The following is a 24,227-nucleotide window of genomic DNA, read 5'->3' as shown; positions in this document are numbered from 1 at the left end:
TCCAAGTCAAAATCAGACTGACCAAGGGAGATTTAGAGATTCAGATGCAGGGAAATGTCAAGTAATTCAATAAGATTCCATTCTATTAACTTATTAAGAATCCACTCCATCAACTCTGAAGGATTTATGACAGGGAATACTTCCACCTTCAAAGAAAGAACTGTTGGAGTCGGATGCAGATCAAAGCATGTTATCTTCTGCATCCGTTTATATACAGTTTTATTTGGGGGTTTTGGTTTTGTATGAGTGTGTCCTTACAACAATGATCAATATGGGAGTGTGTTTTGCACAATCAGCCAGGTGTGGCCCAGATCTAATTGTTTACTATTCCTGAGTAGGGTAAGGGAAGCGAGCGAGGGAGGGAGGCAGTTTGGATCTTATAATTTTGAAAAACATATATTGAAAATTATTATTTCATCTAATTGAGAAAAGAAAATATCTTTGGATTTTTTAAGTGTCAGCTCCATGAAGGGTGCTGTGCTTAGGACTAGGGACAAAAAATGGCAGAGTCCCTGCCCTCCGGAAATATACAGGCATAGAGTAGATAATTAGAGACCTGCACAAGTAGCTTTTATCCAAAATACGTGGGATCCACATACAGAGACGATTCAAACCAAGTAGCATAGAAAAATGAGAATACGTTTAGCAGAGGCAAAAAAGCCATCTGGAAAGAAAGTGGGTGCCCATTGATGAGAGAAGGGAAGGGTAATCACAATGCAGACAGTAAGCCTAATACAGAGAAGCCTGAGAGGGTGCAAACTGATGAGAAGCTAAGAAGAACCAGAATGACAATATTACATAATGATTACAAAATTCAAATATGGAATGGAATAATATTTATTAAACACCTACTATGTACCAGGCACTGTGCTAAACACTTTATAATTATTATGTCATTTTATCCTTACACCAACCTGTATCCCCATTTTACAATTGAGGCAACTGAGGCAAACAGAGGGGAAATGCCTTGACTAGGGTTGCACAGCTAGTGTCAGAGTCCAAATTTGAACTCAAGACTTCCTAACTCCAAGTCTCTTGCTCTACCCGCTGAAAGAATTGTGATTTCAGCAACATGGGAAGGTTCTGTTGTAAAGATTTCCTCCTCAGTAACTGTTTATGACAGTGGAAACATCGCATACTTGGTGTCAAGAAAACCTAGGTTCAAATCTTACCATGGGCACTTGACTGTGGCACCATGGCAAATCATTTCCATGATCTACAAAATGACACGGTTGGATGAGATGGCCTCTGTAGTCCTTTCTACCTCTCAATTTATGATCTAGGAAGGTGCCAAGACAATGACTTGCCCAGAGTCATATAACTAGTCTACTGGAGATTGTTTTGAACCCAGCCCTTCCTGATTGAAGTCAGTACTTCAGCCACGCAGCTGATTCTCTCCATGAAATGAATACCAAAAAAAAATACACAAATGAAAATGACACAAAAATCCAGCAAAACTCTAATTGGCAAATTCATTCGTGGCCCCAAAGGTGAGGATTTCATTTCTCCTTTGCCCTCACTTCTTTTTTTTTTTAATTTAATTTTTTTAAACCCTTACCTTCTGTCTTGAAGTCAATACTGTGTATTGGCTCCAAGGCAGAATAGTGGTAAGGGCTAGGCAATGGGGGTCAAGTGACTTGCCCAGGTTCACACAGCTGGGAAGTGGCTGAAGCCGGATTCGAACCTAGGACCTCCTGTCTCTAGGACTGGCTCTCAATCCACTGAGCTACCCAGCTGCGCCCTGCCCTCACTTCTATTTGCCACAGATTCTATTAGCTACATCAATAAGACAAGAGAAAGAAATTGAAGGAAGAGACATAAGGAAGTAGAATTATCTCTATGGAAGATGACATGATTGTGGACCTTGAGAGAACTCTCTTCAACTAAAAATTAACTTAAATAATGACCAGCAAACTTGCAAGATATAAAATGAATCCACAGAAATCTCTGAATTTCCACATAATACCAATAACACCGAACAGGAAGAGATGGAAAGAGGACTTCATTGAAAATAACTGTAGAATGTATAAAACCCATTATGTCTACCCACCAAGACTACGTCTACTTACCAAGATACAGACAAGAACTATAGAAATATAACTACAAAGCAAAAAGAGACAGACCGAAATAATTGGAAAAATATGAATTGCTTAAAAGCAGGATGAGTCAATGATATGAAATGACAATATTGCCCAAATTAGTTGGCTTCTTCAATACCAAACTACCCAAAGATTATTTCATAGAACTATAAAAAATAATAATATTCACATGGAAGTAAAAAAGGTCAAGAGTCTTGTGGATTATCACGAAGAAGAGCAATGAAGGGAATTTAGTAGCAGCAAATCTGCAGCTATACTCCAAATATACTATATTTCTCAAAATAATTCTGGACTGGCTAACAAATAGAAAGATTAGACCAATCTGTGCGATAAATTAGGTACACAACTTACAGAAGCAGATACATCTAATAATCTAATATTCAATAAGTAGAAACACCCCAGATAGCGGAATAAGGACTCGCTAGCTGAAAAAAATTGCTGGGAACATGAGCGTTGTATAGAAGAAATTAGATTGATATCAAGACCATATGTTTTCCACTATGCATGACCTAAATATAAAAAGGTCACATCATGAACAGAATTACAAACATGGATGGGGGATGCCCATCAGATCGATCGATAAAAGGGAAGTTTGTGACCAAAAAACAAGATACTGAGATTTCTAGAAGATAGAACAGATCATCGTGGTTACACAAAATTTAAAATTTTCACCAACAAATACAATAAAACTAAGACTAAAAGGGGGGAAATTAACTGGAAGAAAAGTCTTTTTAGCAAATTTCTCTGATTGAGACTCGTTAGAAAAAGGATCATTCCCCAATGGATAAATGGCCTAAAGATGTGAATGGGTAGTTCTCAAGGGAGGAGACTCAGGGTCTATATCTATAGCCATGTGAAAGCAACATTCCTAATGACTACTAATTAGAGAAACACAACTGAAGGCAATTCTGAAATCCCACCTAACTCCCATCAAATTGACAAAGATGACCAAAAAAGGGAAACAGTAAGTGTTGGAGAGCCTGAGAGAAAATTGGCATGTTGATGTCTGGCCAGGGGAATGGAGACCACCATAGTGGAAGGCCATTTGGAATTATACACAAAAAGTTATTAAATGGTACATTTACCCAGCAACACCTATAGCTAGACCTCTGCTCCAAAGAGATCAAAGAAAAAAGAAAAGGTCCGACATACACAAAAACAGTTACAGCAGCTCTTTTTATGTGGCAAAATACTGCCAACTAAAGGGATACCCATCCATTGAGGAATGGTCAAATGAGGATGGTTTGAGAATGGGATGGTATATTAGTGTGCTGGAAGAAACAAGGGGATGATTTTTAAAAGAAATGAAAAGACTTTTGTGAAACTATGCAAAGTAAAGGGGGCAAAACCAGGTGAACAATTTATGCTAAACATCTATAGCAGTGATGGCAAACCTTTTAGAGACCGAGTGCCCAAATAGTACCATCACACCATGTGTGAGCCACCCTCTTACCCCAGACAGGGGAGGGAGGAAACGTTCCCATTGGGCTGCCAGGTAGAGGAGTGGGTAATGTGAAAAAATGTCCTCAGGCACAGTGGAGAGGGAGAAGGGAGCAGCTCCCTCTGGCTCACATGCCATAGGTTTGCCAATGCAGATCTATAGTATAAGAACAATTGATGAGGCAGGTGCTACAGTTATTGGAACCATGGCCATTTTATTTATATTTCCATGCATTTATAACATTTTTATTTTGAGTTCCAAATTCTCTTTCCTCCTTCTGTGCTTCCCCCACCTATGGAAAAGTCAAGAAATCCGATACTCATTCTACCTTTGCAGTCATGGAAAACATGTTTCCACATTAGCTATGAAGAATGCACAGTTTGGAGGACTTCTACAGACCTATCAAGAATGAAATGAGCCGAGCCAGAAGAACAACTTCCACAATAAGAGTAATATAAAGACAAACCAGCGTGAAAGCGGTAAGATCCAGGACCGTCCATGATTTCAGAGGACCGACAATGACCGATGATGAAGAAACACGCTGCCACCCCTGACAGAGAGATGATGAACTTGGTAGGCAGCAGGAAACATACCTATTTTCCTATTCAACCAATGAGGCCGTTTTCCCTACTTTGCTGAGCCTAGTTGTTAGGAAGAATTTCTCTTTTTTCAATAAGGTGAGTGGGATGAGGAGGAGCGAAAATGGATTTCAGCTCATTTTTTAAAACAATTTGAAAAACAGAAAGGCTGCTACAGATGGGGAATGTGGCACCCTTTCAGAGGAGGTCACTGTATTATTAGTTTTACTCAATCAGTTGACTTTGTTCCAAGGGACCTCTCAGAGAATGAAGGCAATCTGGGTTTATAATGTAAAAACAAAACACACCATTAAAATGTTTTTAAGGGAAAAGAAATAGGAGCTGACATTTCAGAGAAATTTAAGGCGGGGAGAGATCACTTTCAGGAAATGTTAGAAGAGGGGCGAGGAGGGCCAGTCCCCACCCTCTGGACCATCTAAACCGGAGGAAATCACACCAGCATTCATCCAAGAGAAGCAAGGGGGGAAGGAAGGTGTGGCCACCCCCACACTCCCACAGTGGAAATTGGGTCAATAGCTTTGCTTACCCTAAATGTCCGGTGCAGCTGGAAGGACTATAAATAGGTGAATTCAGGGGTCCCCAAGGAAATCACCCACAATTCCAGCAAGGTGGCTGAAGTCAGGTGGGAGGGTTCCACATCATGGGGGCTTAGTCAGATAAAACCACCGAGCAGATGCTGCTGAGTACACAGCTCTCTGTCAAGCACCTGCAGGGGAAGGGCAAGAGAGAGTCCCCAAAGAAGCAGAAGGGAGGACTGAACTGGGTGGTTCCTGAGGCTCCCTCTCTTTCTCCCTCCCTCTCTCTCTCTCTCCCTCCCTCTCTCTCTCTCTCTCTCTCTCTCTCTCTCTCTCTCTCTCTCTCTCTCTCTCTGTCTCTCTCTGTCTCTCTCTCTCTGTCTCTCTCTCTCTGTCTCTCTCTCTCTGTCTCTCTCTCTCTGTCTCTCTCTCTCTGTCTCTCTCTCTCTCTGTCTCTCTCTCTGTCTCTCTCTCTCTCTCTCTCTCTCTCTCTCTCTCTCTCTCTCTCTCTCTCTCTCTCTCTCTCTCTGTCTCTGTCTCTCTCAGGTCTTAGAAGGCCACTGAAAAGCCAAGACTAACTCAGTTTCCTTCTGTGAAAACAGAATTATCATCCATGCCCCATCCACGTGCAGGGCGCCTTCATTCCAACTAGAACCAACAAGCTTTCGGGAAGCCCTAGACCTAGAGTGTCCCGCTGCTCCGGGCTCGCCCCATGGAACCCAGACAACTGAGTTCACCTCAGCTCGTGGGGCTCGATGCTGTGTTCCTAGAAGCCAGCGCTGGTTTCTCAGACCTCTTTTCCCCCGATGATACCTAGCGCAGAGCCTGTCTAGATCAGACCCTGTGAAACATGAGATGAATTGATTTCATTTTGTTTCATAGAACAAGAAACTTCAATGAACCTTCAGGAAGTTGTCTAGACTGTATTAAACCCCACTTAAAGCACAAATCCTGCCTGTCTACAATATCCCCAGTTCAGTACAGAGGAAAGACTACTGCATCAGAAGTCAGAGGACCTGGATTCAAATCCCACATCTTCCATTTGTATGACTTACCCTGTCTGAGCCTCAGTGTCCTTATATGTAAAGTGAAATGGCTATAATAAATGGCTGCTAAGGTCCCTTCTAAACAGATGGCCCAAGGATCATTTAGCTTTTACACTGGCTTTTCCTCCATGATTCTCCCAAAGACCCCACCTTCCAAGGCAGCCCCAGGACCACTTCAGAACAGCACAAATTGTGACCAAGATTTTCACTTCATTAAATCTAAGTAGTTTCTGGGGACAGCGAGGTGGCTCAGTGGCTGGAGCCAGGCTTAGAGATGGGAGGTCCTGGGTTCAAATCTAGCTTCAGTGACTTCCTAACTATGTGATCTTAATTGTCTAGCCCTTACCGCTCTTCTGTCTTGGAACCAATACAGTATTGACTCTTAGACGGAAGGTAAGAGTTTAAAAAAGAAGAAAGAAAAGTTCAAGGTGGATGGGACTCAAACCCCAAAGCCCTTTTGTCAGCGAGATCTCAGTCAGCCATTGGAGGCATCTTGCCACCCATCCTGCTGTTGTCCCCCTTTCTCCCACCCTTTGGCCCAGGCTCCGAGAGACCTTGCCTCACTTGTCTGGTGAAGGCAACACAGATCAGCTTTGAAACTTGGCTCTAGGACTGAGCTGTCCTGAATGCTGATGGAGAGATTCCAAACACACTGAACCGGTTATCTCAAACTCTGGCATCTTGTGTTCCTTGCACACAGGACACTCCATCTGCAGACACGGGGCGTTTTCACTGGCTGCCCCCTCCAATTGCCCCGTGGCTGGAATGCCCCCCCTCCCCATCTCCTCCTGGCTTCCCTGGCTGCCTTCACGTCCCAGCTCACATCTAATCTTCCTGATCCTCTTAACACTAGTGCCTTCCCTGTACTGTAATCTCCAATTCTGCCTGCATGCAGCCTGCTTGTACGAGGTGGTTTGCAGGTTGTCTCCCCCATTAAACTATGAACTCTTCCAGGGCAGGCCTGTCTTTGGCGCCCTTTTTTGTATCTCCAGCCCTAAGCTCAGTGATGGGCACACAGTAGGTTCTTAATAAATGTTCATTAATTGCCTGAATAGGTGCTTAATAAATGCTTATTGATTAACAGACTGCATTGATTTTCACCTAATAAACAGGAAACAATGAATAAAAAACTAAGCACTTATTATGTGCCAGGCACTGTGCCAAGTTTGGGGGATACAAACACAAAAAGGAAGCTAGTGAGAAAATCCATGCTATCATGGCCTCTGGAAAGGGGCATCCACCCGTCCCAGGGCTCCTCTCATCACCCCTCGGACTGATTCCTGGCACCCAAATAGCTTTGCCCCCCACCCCCATCCCCATCGCTACTCCCTATGAGAAGGCAAGCTCCATTAGGGCTGGAGCCGGCTCCTTTGTATTCCCAGAATTTAGCACAGTGCCTGGCACATAGTCCGCATTTTCAATGCCTTTTCCATAGATCCCTTGTTGACCATAATGCCTTGTGAGGGGAGGGACACAAGCAGGAGTGTGCTTAGCCATGAGTCTGTTGGAGCATGAACGGCATTTCAAGATGAAATTGATCAACAAAATGGTGATATCACTACAAAAGAAATGAACGGATGGAAGGACGGATGGATGGACGGACGGATGGGTGGACAGATGGATGGACAGACGGATGGACAGATGATACCTAGATGGATGGACAGCTGTATGAACAGAAGCGATCAAACTCACAAAAAGGAGAATTTCTGGTTCTCCCGCTCACAAACACACCCACACCAAGTACATTTTGATCTTATTCCTAGATAGTGAAAACCGGAAGGATCGGAGAGAATAATTGCTTAGAGCTGGAAGGTGTCTTTGAGGCCATCAAACCAAGCCTCCTCGTGGCCAGAGATGTGATAGAATTTGAACAAGCACACACAACTGCTACAGGCTAGACCCAATAGTTGAACCCAAATAGAATAGAAGAAAGTCCGTGACTTTGAAGGAGCAAAAAGGGCTGTTCAAGCCCCCATTTTAACACATCTCTCTGGCATTGATAGCATTACTAAGAAAAGAATTCCAGTGGCATTTGGAGAAGCCAAGAAATAACAAGGGAAAGAGTGAAGGAGTTAAGAGTCACATCTTTGTCCCTTCCTTCTCCAGATGACCTTGGGCAAGTCAATTCTCCCCGCAGAACCTCAGTTTCTACCTGTTCAATGAAGGGCTTGGATGGGATGGTTTCAGAGGCCCCCTCCATCTTTAAATCCAAGATCTAATTTCTGCCCTGACCCATGCTGCAGCTTAACATACCTTAAGCCCACAAGGCTTTGCTCCTCTGGGTCTCTGGTCTCAAGCATTTGTCCCCCACAAAGCCCAGCAGCTCCCTTCACACCAGTGGAACTATCCTTCCCGTAAAGGAAGACTCCAACCAGCAGAACTCACTCTGCCCGAATATAAATATCAAACCTGCTATTTTCTCTTGGCAGCAAGAGAGAATGATTGCTTCTCTCTATGCCGCTCTGCTTTCCAATTATAGTGCAGATTCCAGGAAGGGCCGAGAACACTCAGTGCAGATTCACTTACAATAAACTTCTAGGGATGATCAAACAATCAATGCCTGTTCAATCGCTTGGCATTTATTGCCTCCCGGGCCCAGGGAGCCTGCCTTCACTCAGAGAAATCGACTTTGCAGCCACCAAAGTCAATAACATTTTCCTAAAAGCTCTGTGGTGTCTAGGATGCTCTCCTACCCTTCCCGTTCCCCTGAATCTGAGGACAATTAATGGGTCTGGGCACAGACTTCCAGGAGCAGAGAAAAGAGGGCTCAGCAGCCTAAGAAGAAGTCAGATCTGCCCGAACCAGGAAAGGCTGAAAATTAAAGCTTGATGACAGGGCAAAAAGGAAGTAGGGGCTGCCCTGGGAGATTCCCCCTCCCCACACCAAGGAGAGCAGAGAATCAATTCAGTTCCTTGAAGGCAGAGATCATCTTTGTGCTTCTCTTTGGATCATCAATACTTGGCACAGTGCCTGAACCATGTAGTAGGTGGCCTGACTGGCACACAGTAGGTTCTTAATAAAGTTATGAAGTTACAGTATAAGTTCCTTTAGGATAGAAATGATTTTTTCTTTCCTTAGTATCCCAAGTTCTCAGCACAATGTTTGACACATAGTAAGCAGGGAAGAAATGTCTGTCTGACTGACTTATTGGGAAGGTTGTAGGGGTAGAGATGTGTGTGCTCCATGGTGGTTCCTTCCACCTCTGGGATTCCATGATGGTCAATGGATGAGGAAGTAATGATGGTTGGAGGTAAAAGGAGGTCCTCCTCCCTTTGCATTTTGAAACTAATCATTCATTCATTCAACTTTTGTTGAATGCTTTCTCTTTGCAAGGTCCACCTAGGCGACAGGGAACTAACAATGATTTGTTAGGAGGGAGGTGACAAGTGTTCCTAGAATATGGAAAGAATACTGGCCTGAGATTCCAGAATCCCATGTTCTAAGTTCTGATCCTATCACTAACTAGCATTTAGTGACCAAAAAGAAGTTTCTTAGTTCTTTACTTCCTCGCTTTACTTTACTTCCTTTGTTTTTTTTTTTACTTTTTACTTTACTTTACTTCCTCGCCTGTATTTGTTTGTAGATAAATAATATCTAATATATTCAAATTATAAATACTTCCTATCTTATATTTCTATAATTATGAGACAAAAACTTGATCACTAATAATAAATACTATCTAATATTCCTTTCAGGTCTAAAGTTGGTGAACTGAAGATAGAAACTCAAGGGAGGGACACTCGAATGTGGCCTCACAATAATTCTGCCTATTCATGCCAATGCATTCGCAGAGCCCCTTTCCCTATTCCATGCTTGGGCACACCAAGTGGATGAAATGATAATTCGGGGACTCAAGCTTCAGCAAATCACTCTTGGGCCACCACTTTCTGGTCCTGCCCTATAGATCAAACAGTCAGCAAGCATCAAGTGCCTCCATGCTAGGCACAAGCTAAATGGGCGCCAGGATAGAAAGACAAAAGAGACAAAAACAAAGAGGAAAGAGAAAGACAAGAATGGGGCTGGCCTTCGAGGAGATGGGATTCTATTAGGGAAGAGAAGATTCGGTATCTACAGAAAATGGCTATTCAATAGAGAAACAAGGTACTAAGGGGAGGAGAAGCAGGAGAGGGGAGATCGGGGCATCCAGAAAGACCTCATGTAAGAAGTGATGTCTGACACAGTCATCAACTCAGTAAGAGCCGAGAAGGAAAATGAGTCCTGGGCCCACTGATAACATCAGGGAAGGACTCTGAAGTGCCCATTTCCAAGGTACATTCTGCTGAGCAGGTGGACAAGCCTGGATGGTCCACTCTCTTTATTTCCTCCTACTCTTCAAATCCCTCTGTTCTCGCAAAGGCCAACCCAGGGGCTGCCTCCTACATGAGGCACATCCTTATCCCCTCCCTTAAGTTCTCTGTGTAACCCCCTGAGGAGAGAGACAGAAAGAGAAAGAAACAAGGATAGAGAGAAAGGCAGAGAGTGGGGGGAGGGAGGGAGGGAGAAAGGGAGAGAGACAGAGGCAGAGACAGAGGGAGGAGGAGAGAGAGAAGACAGGAGGAGAGGGAAGGAGAGGAGAGAGAAGAGAGGATGGGAGAGAGAGAGAAATAAAGAGAGAGAAAGGAAGAGGGAGAGAGGGGGGAGAGAGAGAGAGAGAGAGAGAGAGAGAGAGAGAGAGAGAGAGAGAGAGAGAGAGAGAGAGAGAGAGAGAGAGAGAGAGAATATCCTGCAACAAAGTCACACAAAGGATAAAGTGCTAGACTTGGAGGTAGGAAGACCTGAGTTAAAACCATACCTTGGAAACTGACTGTGTGACCCTTGGCAGGTCATTTAGCCTTTCTCAGCCCTAGTTTTCTCATCTGTAAAATGGGGACATTGAAAGCACCATCCACACAAAGTTGATCAAACATATGTGGGTATGTATAATGTAATGGAGGGGGAGGAATGGAGTCCCCCACCACTGAATTCAGGGCTAGAGTGTGGTAGAGATGGAATGGAGCTAAAAGGTGGAGGGGGGGCAGATTGTTTCTCCCCTCTTTCCCCAGTAAACCCCCACAGGCTGTCTTCAGATTCAGACCATCATTTCCTGAGAGCCTGGGTTGAAATCAAATCCAGAGCTGAATCGCTCCTTCTTCCTTGGGGAGGAACTATAGTTCTCCTCCCCAAAGCTTCGGGTCCCTCTCCTTAAGTATCGTGCGCAGGCACTGATCTATAGAAACAGCTACTTGTTCTTGAGGGGCACCCAAGAGGTAGGGTGAGTGAGATGGTGGGCAAAGGCCACGGGAACGTGGGAAGTAGGAGGGACCTCCGGACCCCCTTCCCCCCAGATCCTGCAGGGTCCTGACCCTCTGGGGTCAGTGGTGAGGGCTGGCCTGACTTCAAGCCATCCCAGCTATGATATCGAGGTCAAGGAGGGAGAGAGGAAGCCTTCCTGGGGTGGAGAGAGCTTTTTGACAGCGTCCTCTCCACTCCTGTTGTCTTCCGCTGGATTCCCAGAAGGATGATCAGGACTCAGAGGCTCTCTCAGACCAGCCTCTCTGGAGGGCCCCCCAAAGAGAAGGGAGTTAACTGCTTGGACTCTCTCAGCATCTCAGTCCTTTCCTGGGAATGTTCCGTCCTTCCTGCCCTTTCCCTGTTCAAGCTGGTCTTCCAGCATGGTGAATCTGCTTTCCTCTTGTACAACAATAAGATTGCCTGTGTGTGAACATACCCTAAAAGGGCACAAAGAATTCTGTGCCACCCTGTACACACACACACACCTTACAACCTTAAAGCACCATACAAACGTGAGCCATCCTTATATTGTTGTTTCCTTCGGTACAATTCCATTTTTGTCTTTGGGTCCCAAGGGGCTGAAAGAGCATCTTAGCATACAGCAGGTGATCAATAAATGCCTACTGAATTGGTGCGGACAATCATGGCCAGTTGGGAGGGAAATCAGGCTCTTTAACTGGGACAGAAAAGGGCACACTGTGTGGCCACACTCAGAAGTCTACAGGGCAGCTCTGAACATTAAGAAAAAGCCTGGTAGAGAAGAGGATGAGCCTCAATAAGGAAAGGAGGGGACCTGAGAAATGGGCTCTCATTCCATCTCACCCCAGAGCACTTGACACATAGTAGCTGTACCAGCTTTTCCTACAAGGTCCAAGATGGAGTTCGCTTTTCCATGCTGTACCCTAAGGGGTCAGCACACACAAAGCTACCCTCCGTTCTCCTTGGCCCCAGGACTGCTCTTAGGTCTCCAGGAAGTCATTCCTGGGGCTGGGATGCTAGAAGCTGCAGCGGTGCCTAAGGGGGCAGCTGGCTGAAACCATCACTGACACCTTCCTTCACCAGGCAGCCCATTTCCCTTTGGGAGGAAGTCTTCCTTCCTGCCCACAATGCTCTGGGGCCAGGCACGAGGAAGCCCAGGGCCCCTTCCACTGGACAGTTCCCCATCCAGCAGAAGGAGGGCTGCCTCTAGTTTTGCTTATGCAGTCCTGAGCAAATCACTCCATCTAACCCGAAGTCTATCCTATACTGACTCTCCCGTAGGCCTGCAGAGTAGCTCGGGATCCGGGATTATCCTCTTATTTTAAGGAGACAGCCCGAGCCCAAGTGGACATCCTGGGGGACACGATGAGCCTGAGTCAACGCTCCTCCAACATTCTCAACGATCAGACCCATTCCAGGGAAGAGCCGGGGCCAGCTTGCAGAAGCCACCTGGGCTTTTATGCAGGGGCTTCTCCTCCTTTTTTGAAACCTGCCTTCTGTCTTGGAAGCAATACTCAATATTGGCTCTAAAGGCCAAAGAGCGCTACGGGCTAGGCGATGGGGGAGCAATGCCTTGCCTGGGGGTCGCGCGGCTAGAGAAGTACCTGAAGTCACATTTGAACCCAGGACCTCCCATCTGCAGTCCTGGTTCTCTGTCCCCAGAGCCACCAAGCTGCCCCCTCATGTGCTTCTCTTCTTAACATTGGAGAAGATAAACATTGGGGAAGGGAAACCTTTGCTGCCATCTTTCTCTGCCATTCCCCCGTGACCAAAAGAGGCACCATCTTTGTTCACCAGCCACTGTGGCTCCCAGGGGCCTCCTTTTCCAAGCTGGAGGGACAAGCAGCGTTTTCTCCTCCATGACGGCAGGCACCAAGGAGCTCCTAGGAGCTGGCCCCAAGATGCTGCAGGACGCCAGAGACCACTGAGTAGCGACAATCACGTCCCCACCTTGTCCTCAGTCTCCTCATCTGTGCAGACATTGCACTAAAGCCCTTTTCCAGCTCTAAAGCTACAATAAATACTAAGTTTCCAATGATCATATTTTGGAACAAAAGAGAATAAAAATCAAGTCTGTTTTCAAATGAAAACTCTCCTGCGGATGGAAAGCATGTTTTCTACATTCATCACATCGTACGGAAGACTTGAGAGGAAAGGAAGTCGGCGGCTCAAAGGTGCCTCCCGGCACCACGATTCTGGACTGAAACCCCAGGAGTCCAGGATCCACCGTCCACGAAGCATCTGGCCAACCTCTGCTTCCTTTCCTCCGGTGTCTGCTAATTTTCCCGTCACTATTTTTAGCGGCAAGGGGACACCAGCAACATCCTACTTTAGAGCGTTCTGGGACAATGCGTGCACGGCTTCTGGGGAAGTCTCAGGGAAAACCCAGCTTAAGCCCCTATTTTTAGAGATGAGGAAACTATACAAAGGGTTCCACTGGTTAAAGGGACCAGTTCCAAAGATGACACCCCTTGGGCCCAATGCCATAATTCTCCTGCCCTGCACAACACCTTCCCTCCAGAGCCTGGAAAATGTCTGCTTGGCAAATAATCAAGACACCAAATGCCTACTATGTGCAATCAGCAAACAAGCACCTACTATGTGCCAGGTACCATGCGGAGGGATCCAAAGACACAAATGAAGCAATCCCTTCCTTCGGTGGTTTACATGCAATGGGGGTGATAACATGGGTACGTAAATGTATCAAAAATAATACAAGTTTAAGGGGTGAGGCCCTGGGGGATCAGGAGAGACCTCCTGGAGGAGACATGCTGAGCTTTGAAGAAAATCAGCCCGGAGGCAAGAGACGGAGGAAAGGAGGAAAGAAGGGCAGACAAGGTGTTACAAAGGTGCAGAGGTGGGAAATGGGAGAAGGTGTAGTAATATGCCATTAATAACCATACCAGGCACTCAGGATAGAGAGAAACAAGCAAATAGGGTCCCTGACCTCAAGGGATTTCCATTCTAAATAGGCATCCGATGCCCAAGACAGGGACTAGAACAGAGACTTCAATGGAAGAAGGAAGTGCCAGATGAGAAAACTCCCACTATACCACCAAGGCAGAAGGCATCTGCTCTTCCATTTACCATGGAGAGAGTCTTCCCTGGGGCACTGGATAGTCAAGTGAAATGCCCAAGGTCACATGGCCAGCACCTCTTGAACCCAGGTCTCGCTGACTGCAAGCCTGGCTCCTGATCCACATCCCAGCATGCCTCTCTTTCCAAGTTTCAAAACCAGGATTAGTCCCGTTAGAAGGCTGACCAAATGGGCTCAGGTGGGCACCCTGAATTCTTCCACTGAGAAGAGGCAGTTTAGGGGTAGCGGACTGAGCCCGGCAGGGAACTGGAGGAATTCGGTCCAAACCCCTCCTCAGACACTCCCTAGCTTTTCTGGGTGCCTCTGGGTAGAGCAGGGGGCGGGGTAGAGGGGGGAAGCGCAGGGCGTGCAGGTGAGGAGGACTGAGTAAAACTCCCAGGACCAGAGAAAGGCGTGTGCTGAATCCCATCCCGGAGCTCCCACCCCAGACTTCTGCTGGGACAGGACTGGGGCTTCATCCACACTGGGAGCACCAAGTGTAGACATTCTTCCCCCCAAGCCTATCCGTGCCTAGTCCACAACGGAGAGTCTTCCGGGGCGTCGGGCAGTGACTAGCTCAGGGTCACACACACACATTACGTGTCAGAGATGGACCGAAGCCGGGTCTGCCTAGGAGGGAGCTAGCCTCCCCCGCAGCTTGCTCGCCTCTTCAAAAAAGATAAATAAATCCCCAATGAAGGCTTCTGCTGGCCAACCCGTGACCCCGCCGGCTCTCCTACTTCCCTAGTCAGAGTAACCCGAGTGACGTACACAGGGCAGATGAATCACTAACAGAAAAGGAGCTGCCCTCCGGAGATTGCCCAACGGCCCTGTCCTCCACCCAGCCTCCCAAGGTGGTCCGGCTTCCCAGAATGCTCTTGGGGATGACCTCATCGAATCCATGCAGCCGCGTTTCTCGCTTTCTACCACAAGGTGGCGAGCGGGGTCACAGAGAACTCGGGGGCTCCGAGCAAGACTCGCACCTTGTTACTGACTGTGGTAGGATCATCGACTTAGAGTTGTAAAGGATCTCAGAGGGAAGAAGAAGAGGAGAGAGGAAGGAGGGAGGGAGGAGGGGAGGAGGGGAGGGGGGAAAAGGGAAGGAGGGAAGGAAGAGAGGGAAGGAGGGAGAGAGGGTAGGAAGAAGGGAAGGAGGGAAGGAAGAGAGGGAAGGAGGGAGAGAGGGTAGGAAGAAGGGAAGGAGGGAAGGAGGGAAGGAGGGAGAGAGGGTAGGAAGAGGGGAAGGAGGGAAGGAAGAGAGGGAAGGAGGGAGAGAGGGAGGAAGGAGGGAAGAAGGGAAGGAAGAGAGGGAAGGAGGGAGAGAGGGAGGAAGGAGGGAAGAAGGGAAGGAAGAGAGGGAAGGAGGGAGAGAGGGAGGAAGGAGGGAAGGAAGAGAGGGAAGGAGGGAAGGAGGGAGAGAGGGTAGGAAGAAGGGAAGGAGGGAAGGAAGAGAGGGAAGGAGGGAGAGAGGGTAGGAAGAAGGGAAGGAGGGAAGGTAGAGAGGGAAGGAGGGAGAGAGGGTAGGAAGAAGGGAAGGAGGGAAGGAGGGAAGGAGGGAGAGAGGGTAGGAAGAAGGGAAGGAGGGAAGGAAGAGAGGGAAGGAGGGAGAGAGGGAGGAAGGAGGAAAGAAGGGAAGGAAGAGAGGGAAGGAGGGAGAGAGGGAGGAAGGAGGGAAGAAGGGAAGGAAGAGAGGGAAGGAGGGAGAGAGGGAGGAAGGAGGGAAGGAAGAGAGGGAAGGAGGGAGAGAGGGAGGAAGGAGGGAAGGAGGGAAGGAAGAGAGGGAAGGAGGGAGAGAGGGAGGAAGGAGGGAAGAAGGGAAGGAAGAGAGGGAAGGAGGGAGAGAGGGTAGGAAGAAGGGAAGGAGGGAAGGAAGAGAGGGAAGGAGGGAGAGAGGGTAGGAAGAAGGGAAGAAGGGAAGGAAGAGAGGGAAGGAGGGAGAGAGGGAGGAAGGCGGGAAGAAGGGAAGGAAGAGAGGGAAGGAGGGAGAGAGGGTAGGAAGAAGGGAAGGAGGGAAGGAGGGACGGTGAGAAGGAAGGGAGGGAGGAAGGGATGGAGGGAAGGACGACAGGAGGGGAGGGATGCCTAGAGCACTGAGTGGGTAAGTGAATTAAGTGATGTGTCAATGGCAGAACCTGAACCCAGGTCTTCCTGGCTTGGAGGCTGGCTCTATTCCCTCTGGAAGACATTGTCATACAGATTTTTTTGAAAGTATTTTATGCTCCACAGGCTGCCTGATTCTGTTGATGAATCATCAACTGGAGATGAGTCAGAGACAAGTTTCCCAAAGTGTTTGTCCCTGGTGCTCCAAGAAGCTCCCTTGGGAGATCCCGTGGAGGGGGGGGGCTCCTCAGGACAGTGGACAGACCATGTGTTCCTCGTGAGTCACTCCTCCTCCTCCTTCCCGAACAATGCCACACTCGTGACTGGCCTGGAAGAATTCTCTCCATCTGTCCTTGATCAAAAGGGAAGGCAAAGGCCAAGGGTCCCGAGTCCCCTGGGTCCAGGTTATGGTTAACAGAGTCACTTTCCGTTATGTAGGAGTATCGTATTTACCAAAACTGAGCCCAGGTCGCCAAGTTCACATCAATTATGACAGGAGACATCCTATAATATCCAAAATTCCACAGCACAGAAGGAATCATCTTAACCTGGCTGTTCAAAACCTCGAACTCAGGACCAGAATGGCCAGTGATCGCCAGGTATCTTGTTACATAGAGAGGTGTGGAGGAGAACCCCCGATGGTTCTCCATTGCTGAAAATCAGCTTCCACCCAGAGAGGCTAAGAGTGTCAGGAGGGAACCCCATTCCTCAATCCACAAATGACACTCTCAGAACATTTCAGCTCCTCCTCAACTCATTATCTGTTATGAACCAGGAGAGATCAAGTGACGTTAAGGAGGCACGTAGGTGGCTGGGTGGTTAGTGAGCCAAGTCTGGAGGTGGGAGATCCTGGCTTCTAATCTGGCCTCAGATACTTCCTAGCTAGGTGACCCTGGGCAAGTCACTTCACTCAACTTCCTTGGAACCAATCCTCAATATTGATTCTAAGATGTCAAACTATGGCTTCCGTTCCACTTCCCTCATTGAAAAAGCAAGCAGGCAGAACGTTGTTGGGTTTTTTTTCAAAGATAGATAATGGGGCGGCTAGGTAGCACAGTGGATAGAGTGCCAGGTCCAGAGTCAGGAGGACATGGGCTCAGACAATGCGTGACCCTGGACAAGTCACTTGACCTTCATTGCCTAGCCCTTACCACTCTTCTGCCTTGGAACCAACACATAATACTGACTCTAACACAAAAGGAAAAGGTTTAGAAAATAAGCTAGGTGAGGCATGGCTTCTGGATCCTTTCCCTCCTACTAATACAGTACCCATGATTCCCTGAGCCACAGAACAGCAATGCTCCACCTTTCTGGTGTCCTGGACCCCGACGGCGCTCTTCCCAGAAGATTGGTTTTAATATGGGGCCCCTCCCTCGCCCAGCCCAGCATCGAGGTTTCAGTATGCATAAGAAATTAAGGCAGAATGTCTGGGGAGTTCTGAGGTGGCCGTTGAGGACACACGCCGGACGGACGGCCAGCTCACGACGCCAAAAACGATTAGAAAGTAAGAAACGCGTAAAACATCGGTATGGTCGCATCGCACAGCGGCAGCAAATCTTATTGCCATCACGAGATACAATTTCTTTTTTCAGGTTAAGATAAGGAAAAAGTTAAAGTTTGCCGAAAGAAATGAAAGCAGCAGACGAGACACACACAGGCTAGAAATGGAGAGAGAGCTTGAGAAGTTTCGGAACCCATGAAAGCATCTACAGTACTGCCAGCTCCCCTTAAACGACAAAGAAAGATGCAGACTTCTGTGGAAGGCCACGAAGGGGGGCCACAAAAGTGTCTGTGGGCTTTCCAGCTCGTGGGGCCATCGTGGCCCGTGAGAGGGACAGCTGTGCACCAAAGAGAACAGAGAGGATTTCAAGAGAAATCAATTATGTGGCAATACGGTTACCAAGACTTGGTTCTAGAAGAGCCTCCTTCTTCACCAATCAAATCAATGAATATTGGCTCATAAAATGCATGCATGTTGTGCCCAGCATCTAATGAGCAGGCTGGGATGCGGTCCCAGCCCTCAAGGGGCTGTATGTCTACTCAAGGAGGTGACACTCAAAACTCAGGAGAGAAATTAGAAGCTAAGTGTCCATGACAAGCCAGACAACAAGAAAGGGATGTCACGGGACCCGGAGCTGTAAGCTCCTACCTTAGAGTCCCTCTAATCCAAGACCCTCATTTGACAGGGGAGCAATATAAAGTCAAGGATAGAAAGTGACTTGCCCAAGGTAACACAGTTCACGAAGAGGGGAGCCAGTGCTGGTGGCCAAATAAGAAGTAGTCTGCAAAGGAGTGTCCTTGTGATCTCTCAGGAGTAAGCTGGAAAGGCTCCCCTGGAAGGAGGGGGAGGGGGAGGCAGCACACTCTCAGGGATGAGGATGCTTTTGGCAGGCTTACAGGAAAAGGCCAGGGCAAGTTCAGTAGACAAGAAGTCAACCAACTCACATAAAGGCAGGGAACTTGTCCTCCAGAGTAAGAAGCACAAAGGAAAGGACACTGGATGTAGAGTTGGAAGATGGGGGATGGAACCCTGACTCTGCTAATTACTATCTCAGTGAGACAAGGCTCCGTGCCTCAGTTTCCGTACCTGTAAAACAAAAATGTAGGCTTAAATCACTTGTGAGGACCTGGCTAGCTCTATATTTCTAATCCTCTGACTCTTTCCTTTGGGTCTTCAGAACACAGTGCTTTGCCCATAGTAGGGGCTTAAGTCATATTTGCTGAACTAAAGGGGGATGGATTGTTCGATCCCGACAACTCTTAGAGACCATCCACTAATTACTAGAGGTTTGTGAGCTCTGTGGGAGGAGGAAGGACCCTCACTGACAAATCACAGCCTTGATGTGACAGAAATCAACTTTGGCCATCAGGGTGGACTCCCTCGAGGTCCTCCCTCCATGGGGAGTTGGCTCTGTGCCCCTGAAGGCTGCACTAATGCACTCGGACCCCAACCCGTTCCATCCTAGCAGCAGCTGTAGGCAGAGGGCAGAGGTGGGTCCGAAGACCCCATCGCTGCGCTGGTTATGGGCCATGAATTTCCCAGACCCAAAAACAAGAGCAAACAAGCATGTCCGGGGTTCCAAGAGGGGCTGGAGAGAACACCACCACTCGGCGCTCTCCATCTTGTGAGTGCTGATCGACTCTGATCTTCCTGCACTTGAGAAATGGTTCTATAGTCGCCAAAAATGAGGGGGCGGTCGGGATGCTCAATGGTTGGCGTCAGGAAGCCTGGAATGCATACTCTGCCTCAGATACTGGCGAGCTGTGTGACGTCGGGCAAATCACTGAAACTTTCTGAGCCTCATTTTCCTTATCTGTGTGCAGAGGAAAGTGGAACCAAAACAAAATTGAAGTATGTTTTCTCCAAGCAAGAGAATGACAGTGCATTAACACTGACGCATACGGCTATGAATAAAGTGGGTCACCCTGACCCCTTTGGTCAGGTCAGCCACCACAATAAGAGTGGAAAAACCCTCCTTGTAAGGAGGAGTTCTGGGTAATTGGGGAATGTCACAACGGCCTTCAGGTATAGGATCACACCCTGCTGACGAGAAAGGATATCAATTGCTTTGTGAAGGCAGCTAGGTGGCACAGCAGATAGAATGCCTGGCCTGGAGTCAGGAAGACTTGAATTCAAATCCAGCCTCAGACATTAACTATCTGTGTGACCCTGGACAAGTCACTTCACCCTGTTTGCCTCCATTTCCTGACATGTAAAATGAGCTGGAGAAGGAAATGCCAAACCACTCCAGTCTTTGCCAAGAAAACCCCAAATGGGGTCCCAGAGAGTAGGACTAATTAATCCACTAAACAACAACAAAAATCACTTCGTGGACTCTCTATTGCTTCTGGTCATCTCGGCTAGAAAATCAGAATCATTCCAGTCAGAACCACAAGTCGGTGGCACCCTCGGGGGAAGGTCAAACCATCCCCAATCTCCGGGGCAGAAGAGCTCTCTTTGGGGCTGAGCTGGCTTTTGTTTTCAGACAACGGAAGGGATGTCCCAGGGGCTGGCGGAAGGGGAATGATGACATCATCGATGGAGAGATGACATTTTTGAGCCCAACAAAATGGGGAAGAGGATCGATTGCGGAATAGAATCAATTATTAAATGATGCAGCATCATGTCCATTTCCTCGGCCGTAGAACGAGGCTATAATAAGAGCGCGAGGATCGAACTCGGGATCAGATGGAAAGCACTCTGCACACCTCAGAGACCACCACAAATGGTCGTTACTCGTGTTACTCTGCACAGCGGAGGAACATCCCCGACCAGCGTGGAGACTCCAGGGGACGAGGGAGGATTGATACTTTTCCTTCTTCTGACCAAGCTTTTTTGGAGTTGCGTCGTTCTTGTTGTTGAGTCAGATCCAACTCTTCAGAGCCCCATTTGGGGTTTTCTTGGCAAAGATACTGGCTCGTTGGCCATTCCTTCCCCAGATCATTTTACAGAGAAGGAAACTGAGGAAAAGAGAGTGACGTGACTTGCCCAGGGTCACCCAGCTACTAAGTGTCTGAGGCCAGATTTTAACTCAGAAAGAGGCGTCTTCTGGACTCCACAACCCAGCAACCGACAGTCCTGCCTTCTAGAATATGCTTCCCTACAGCAAATCTATTGACTGTCCCTCTTCAGTCCCCCCCCACTCACCTTTCCAGGGAGGGCAGTCTTAACTAGGGCTACAGTGCAGCAAGTGTAATGCTAATCACTCACTTAATATAGATTGTGGTTTTCTGGTCCTCAAGCTCTTCACAGACATTATGTCATCGGATCCGTCCTCATACCAACCATACGAGACGGAGGTGAAGCAGCGGGACTATCATCAGCCCATTTTACAGATTCTTAGTGATCTCATCCCCATCTCCCCACTATGGTTCCATTATTGCCTGGATCTGTGAAATCTCTCTCTCCAGCCCAGACCTCTCAGAAGAACAGCTGGCCTTTACGCAGCACTGTAAGGATTGCAAAGCGCTTTATAAATATGATCCCCTTTAATCTCTTAACCCCAACTGCCACCTTGCAGTGAGGCAAAAGGTCACTAACAGTAGTGCACGATAATAACAACAGCTAGTGTTTATATAGCACTTGAAGGTTTGCAAACACTTTAGAAATATGATCTTGGGGGCAGCTGGGTAGCTCAGTGGATTGAGAACCAGGCCTAGAGACGGGAGGTCCTAGGTTCAAATCCAGCCTCAGCCACTTCCTAGCTGTGTGACCCTGGGCAAGTCACTTGACCCCCATTGCCTAGCCCTTACCACTCTTCTGCCTTGGAGCCAATACACAGTATTGACTCCAAGACAGAAGGTAAGGGTTTAAAAAAAAAAAAGAAAAGAAATATGATCTCATTTTACCCTCACAAAATCTTGGAGAAGTAAATGCTATTATGAGCCCTGTTTTACAAAAGGGGAAACTGAGGCAGGCAGCAGTTAAGTGACTTGCCCGGGGTCCCACAGCTAGTAAGTGTCTCAGGTGGGATTCGAACCTGTCCTCCAGACTTCAGCTGAAGTGCTCTATCCACTAAGAAACCGAGATGCCCATTAATTCTTCATGCTGCCTTTACTACCCCAAGCACCCACAGTTTCCTCTGTGTGGGGATGCCCATCAACAACATATTCCTAGCAAGCTGTCTGAAGCTGAGTAGGTCAGTGACTTGCCCAGGGTCACACAGCTAGTCCAGATCAAGCCTTCATAGGTCCAGGAGTAGCTGTCCCAAAGCTTGGTCTGAGGTACACAATAGTGATAACGAGTACTGACCCTGATAAAACGGAAGGGCATCAAGTCACTGGCTCCGAGTTCTTCCAGCCAACAGCACTTTGTCGGAGGAGGACCTGAACCCAGAGGCTGGCCGTGCCTGCAGAGCCATCTCTGGTGAGGTGAACGGTGACTGGAGTTCTCAGGAAGTCTTATCTTGGTATTATCCAGGGTGGATCCTGTCTCTTACCTCCCACAGCAAAACAAAACATTTTGTTCTTTCTGCCATTAGCCAAGACATGAAAGAGCCTGCTTTGACCCTTCTGAGCTCCCATCACTTGGGCGAGAGGCCAGGAAGCCCTCGAGTCACTCAGGCACAAAGTTTTCCAATGTTATCTATTGCCCAGAAAGATGCTCCCACCTTCTGAGGCCCCATCATCACTGGGCGGGTGGAGAGGAGAGAAATCCCCATCTGCCACAACCCACATTCAGAGCTCTGTATTCCAGGAAAGAGAACTTTGGACAAATTGGTACAAACCTAAGGAGCTCCTGGACCTGTCTAAGGCTCAATGCCCATGTTAGATCAGAAACCCAGGGGAGCTGGGTGGCTCAGCGGTTAGAGAGCTGAGCCTGGAGATGGGAGATCCTGGGTTCCAATTTGACCTCAGAAACTTCCTAGCTGGGTGACCCTGAGCAAGTCACTTAACCCCAGTTGTCTGGCCCTTACTGCTCTCCTGCTTTGGAACCAATACTTAGTATTGACTCTAAGACAGGCAAGGTTTAAAAAAAAAAAAGGCATGGAGCCACCCTGGGGTCAGTCGGTCAACTAGCATTTCGTCTGAGTCATAAACGTCCTCACAGAGGAGATGGGACTTGAACTGGCTCCTTAAAACGAACGTGCTTCTTTTTAGTTGAAGAAAATAAATGGAAACAAAGGCCATCAGTACGAATCTATGAAGTGTTGACTGTGTGCCAGGCACTGTGCTAAGCACTGGGGATACACTGAAAGGCAAAGACACTATCCTGCTCTCTAGGAGCCGCCAGGCTGATGGCGAAGGCAGCATGCAAACAGCTATGTCTGAATAAGAGACAAATAGAGTCAAGTGGGGGTGACTCAGGGGAACCTCCTGAGCTGATGGAGGACTCAGAGGAAACGAGGGAAGCCAGGAGGTGGAGAAGGAGAGAGAATGCCCGGAGCCTGGAAGGGTGTATCTAATCTGAGGAACAGCAGGTGCTGAGAGTCCCTGGAGTGGGTAGGAAGGGCCTTAAATAGTCACCGCAGAAAGGGTGAAATGGGTGCGGTACGGTCCTGCCTCCATCCTTGGGCCAAGGAGAAGACAGCACGATTTGTATTTACCAGGAAACAGGAAAAGACAAGAGCAAGACTAAAACAGGGCAGAGTGAAGCCCACAGATGTCAAGAAGACAATTTCTCCTTTGGAATTGTTCTCTTAGCCCACATCTGACCAAAATGTTCCTTCTCTTTTAGTTACCATTGTCACAAGTGGGCACAAAGAGTTGGTTTGGATTCTAAGTCTGGCTCTATCGCTAATTAGTTGTATGGCTATGGCCAAATCATCTAGAACATGGAATGTTAGAGCTGGGGGTGATCTTAGAACACAGAATGTTAGAACTGGGAGAGATCTTAGAACTTTCTGTTCTGTTAGATTTAAGAGAGATCTTAGAACTTTCTGTTCTGTTAGAGTTGGGAGAGATTTTAGAACTTTCTGTTCTACTAGAGCTGGGAGAGATCTTAGAACTTTTTGTTCTGTTAGAGCTAAGAGAGATCTTAGAACTTTCTGTTCTTTTAGAGCTAAGAGAGATCTTAGAACTTTCTGTTCTGTTAGAGCTAAGAGAGATCTTAGAACTTTCTGTTCTGTTAGAGCTAAGAGAGATCTTAGAGCTTTCTGTTCTGTTAGAGGTGAGAAAGATCTTAGAACTTTCTGTTCTGTTAGAGCTAAGAGAGATCTTAGAACTTTCTGTTCTTTTAGAGCTAAGAGAGATCTTAGAACTTTCTGTTCTTTTAGAGCTAAGAGAGATCTTAGAACTTTCTGTTCTGTTAGAGCTAAGAGAGATCTTAGAACTTTCTGTTCTGTTAGAGCTGGGAGATATCTTAGAACTTTCTGTTCTGTTAGAGGTGAGAAAGATCTTAGAACTTTCTGTTCTGTTAGAGCTAAGAGAGATCTTAGAACTTTCTGTTCTTTTAGAGCTAAGAGAGATCTTAGAACTTTCTGTTCTGTGAGAGCTAAGAGAGATCTTAGAACTTTCTGTTCTACTAGAGCTGGAAGAGATCTTAGAACTTTCTGTTCTGTTAGAGCTAAGAGAGATCTTAGAACTTTTTGTTCTGTTAGAGCTGGAAGAGATCTTAGAACTTTCTGTTCTGTTAAAGCTAAGAGAGATCTTAGAACTTTCT

The 24,227-nt window shown here is 47.3% G+C and overlaps 1 protein-coding gene across 6 annotated transcripts in view; it reads right to left on the bottom strand.

Annotated features, from left to right (window-relative positions):
• Window positions 1–24,227, bottom strand: part of JAK1 (Janus kinase 1) — a 154,106-nt gene that overhangs the window by 63,806 nt on the left and 66,073 nt on the right. The window contains exon 1 of one of the 6 annotated variants that reach the window (XM_056815016.1): window positions 7,954–8,055. The exons of the other annotated variants lie outside the window; for them this stretch is intronic. The gene's annotated coding sequence lies outside the window, so the exon portion shown is untranslated. Of the gene's footprint in view, window positions 1–7,953; window positions 8,056–24,227 lie in introns of those variants that run through there. 6 annotated transcript variants of the gene reach the window in all.

This window comes from Monodelphis domestica, chromosome 2, assembly GCF_027887165.1.
Source record: "Monodelphis domestica isolate mMonDom1 chromosome 2, mMonDom1.pri, whole genome shotgun sequence".
NCBI classification, from domain to species: domain Eukaryota; kingdom Metazoa; phylum Chordata; class Mammalia; order Didelphimorphia; family Didelphidae; genus Monodelphis; species Monodelphis domestica.
This window is presented reverse-complemented; position numbering and strand designations above follow the sequence as displayed.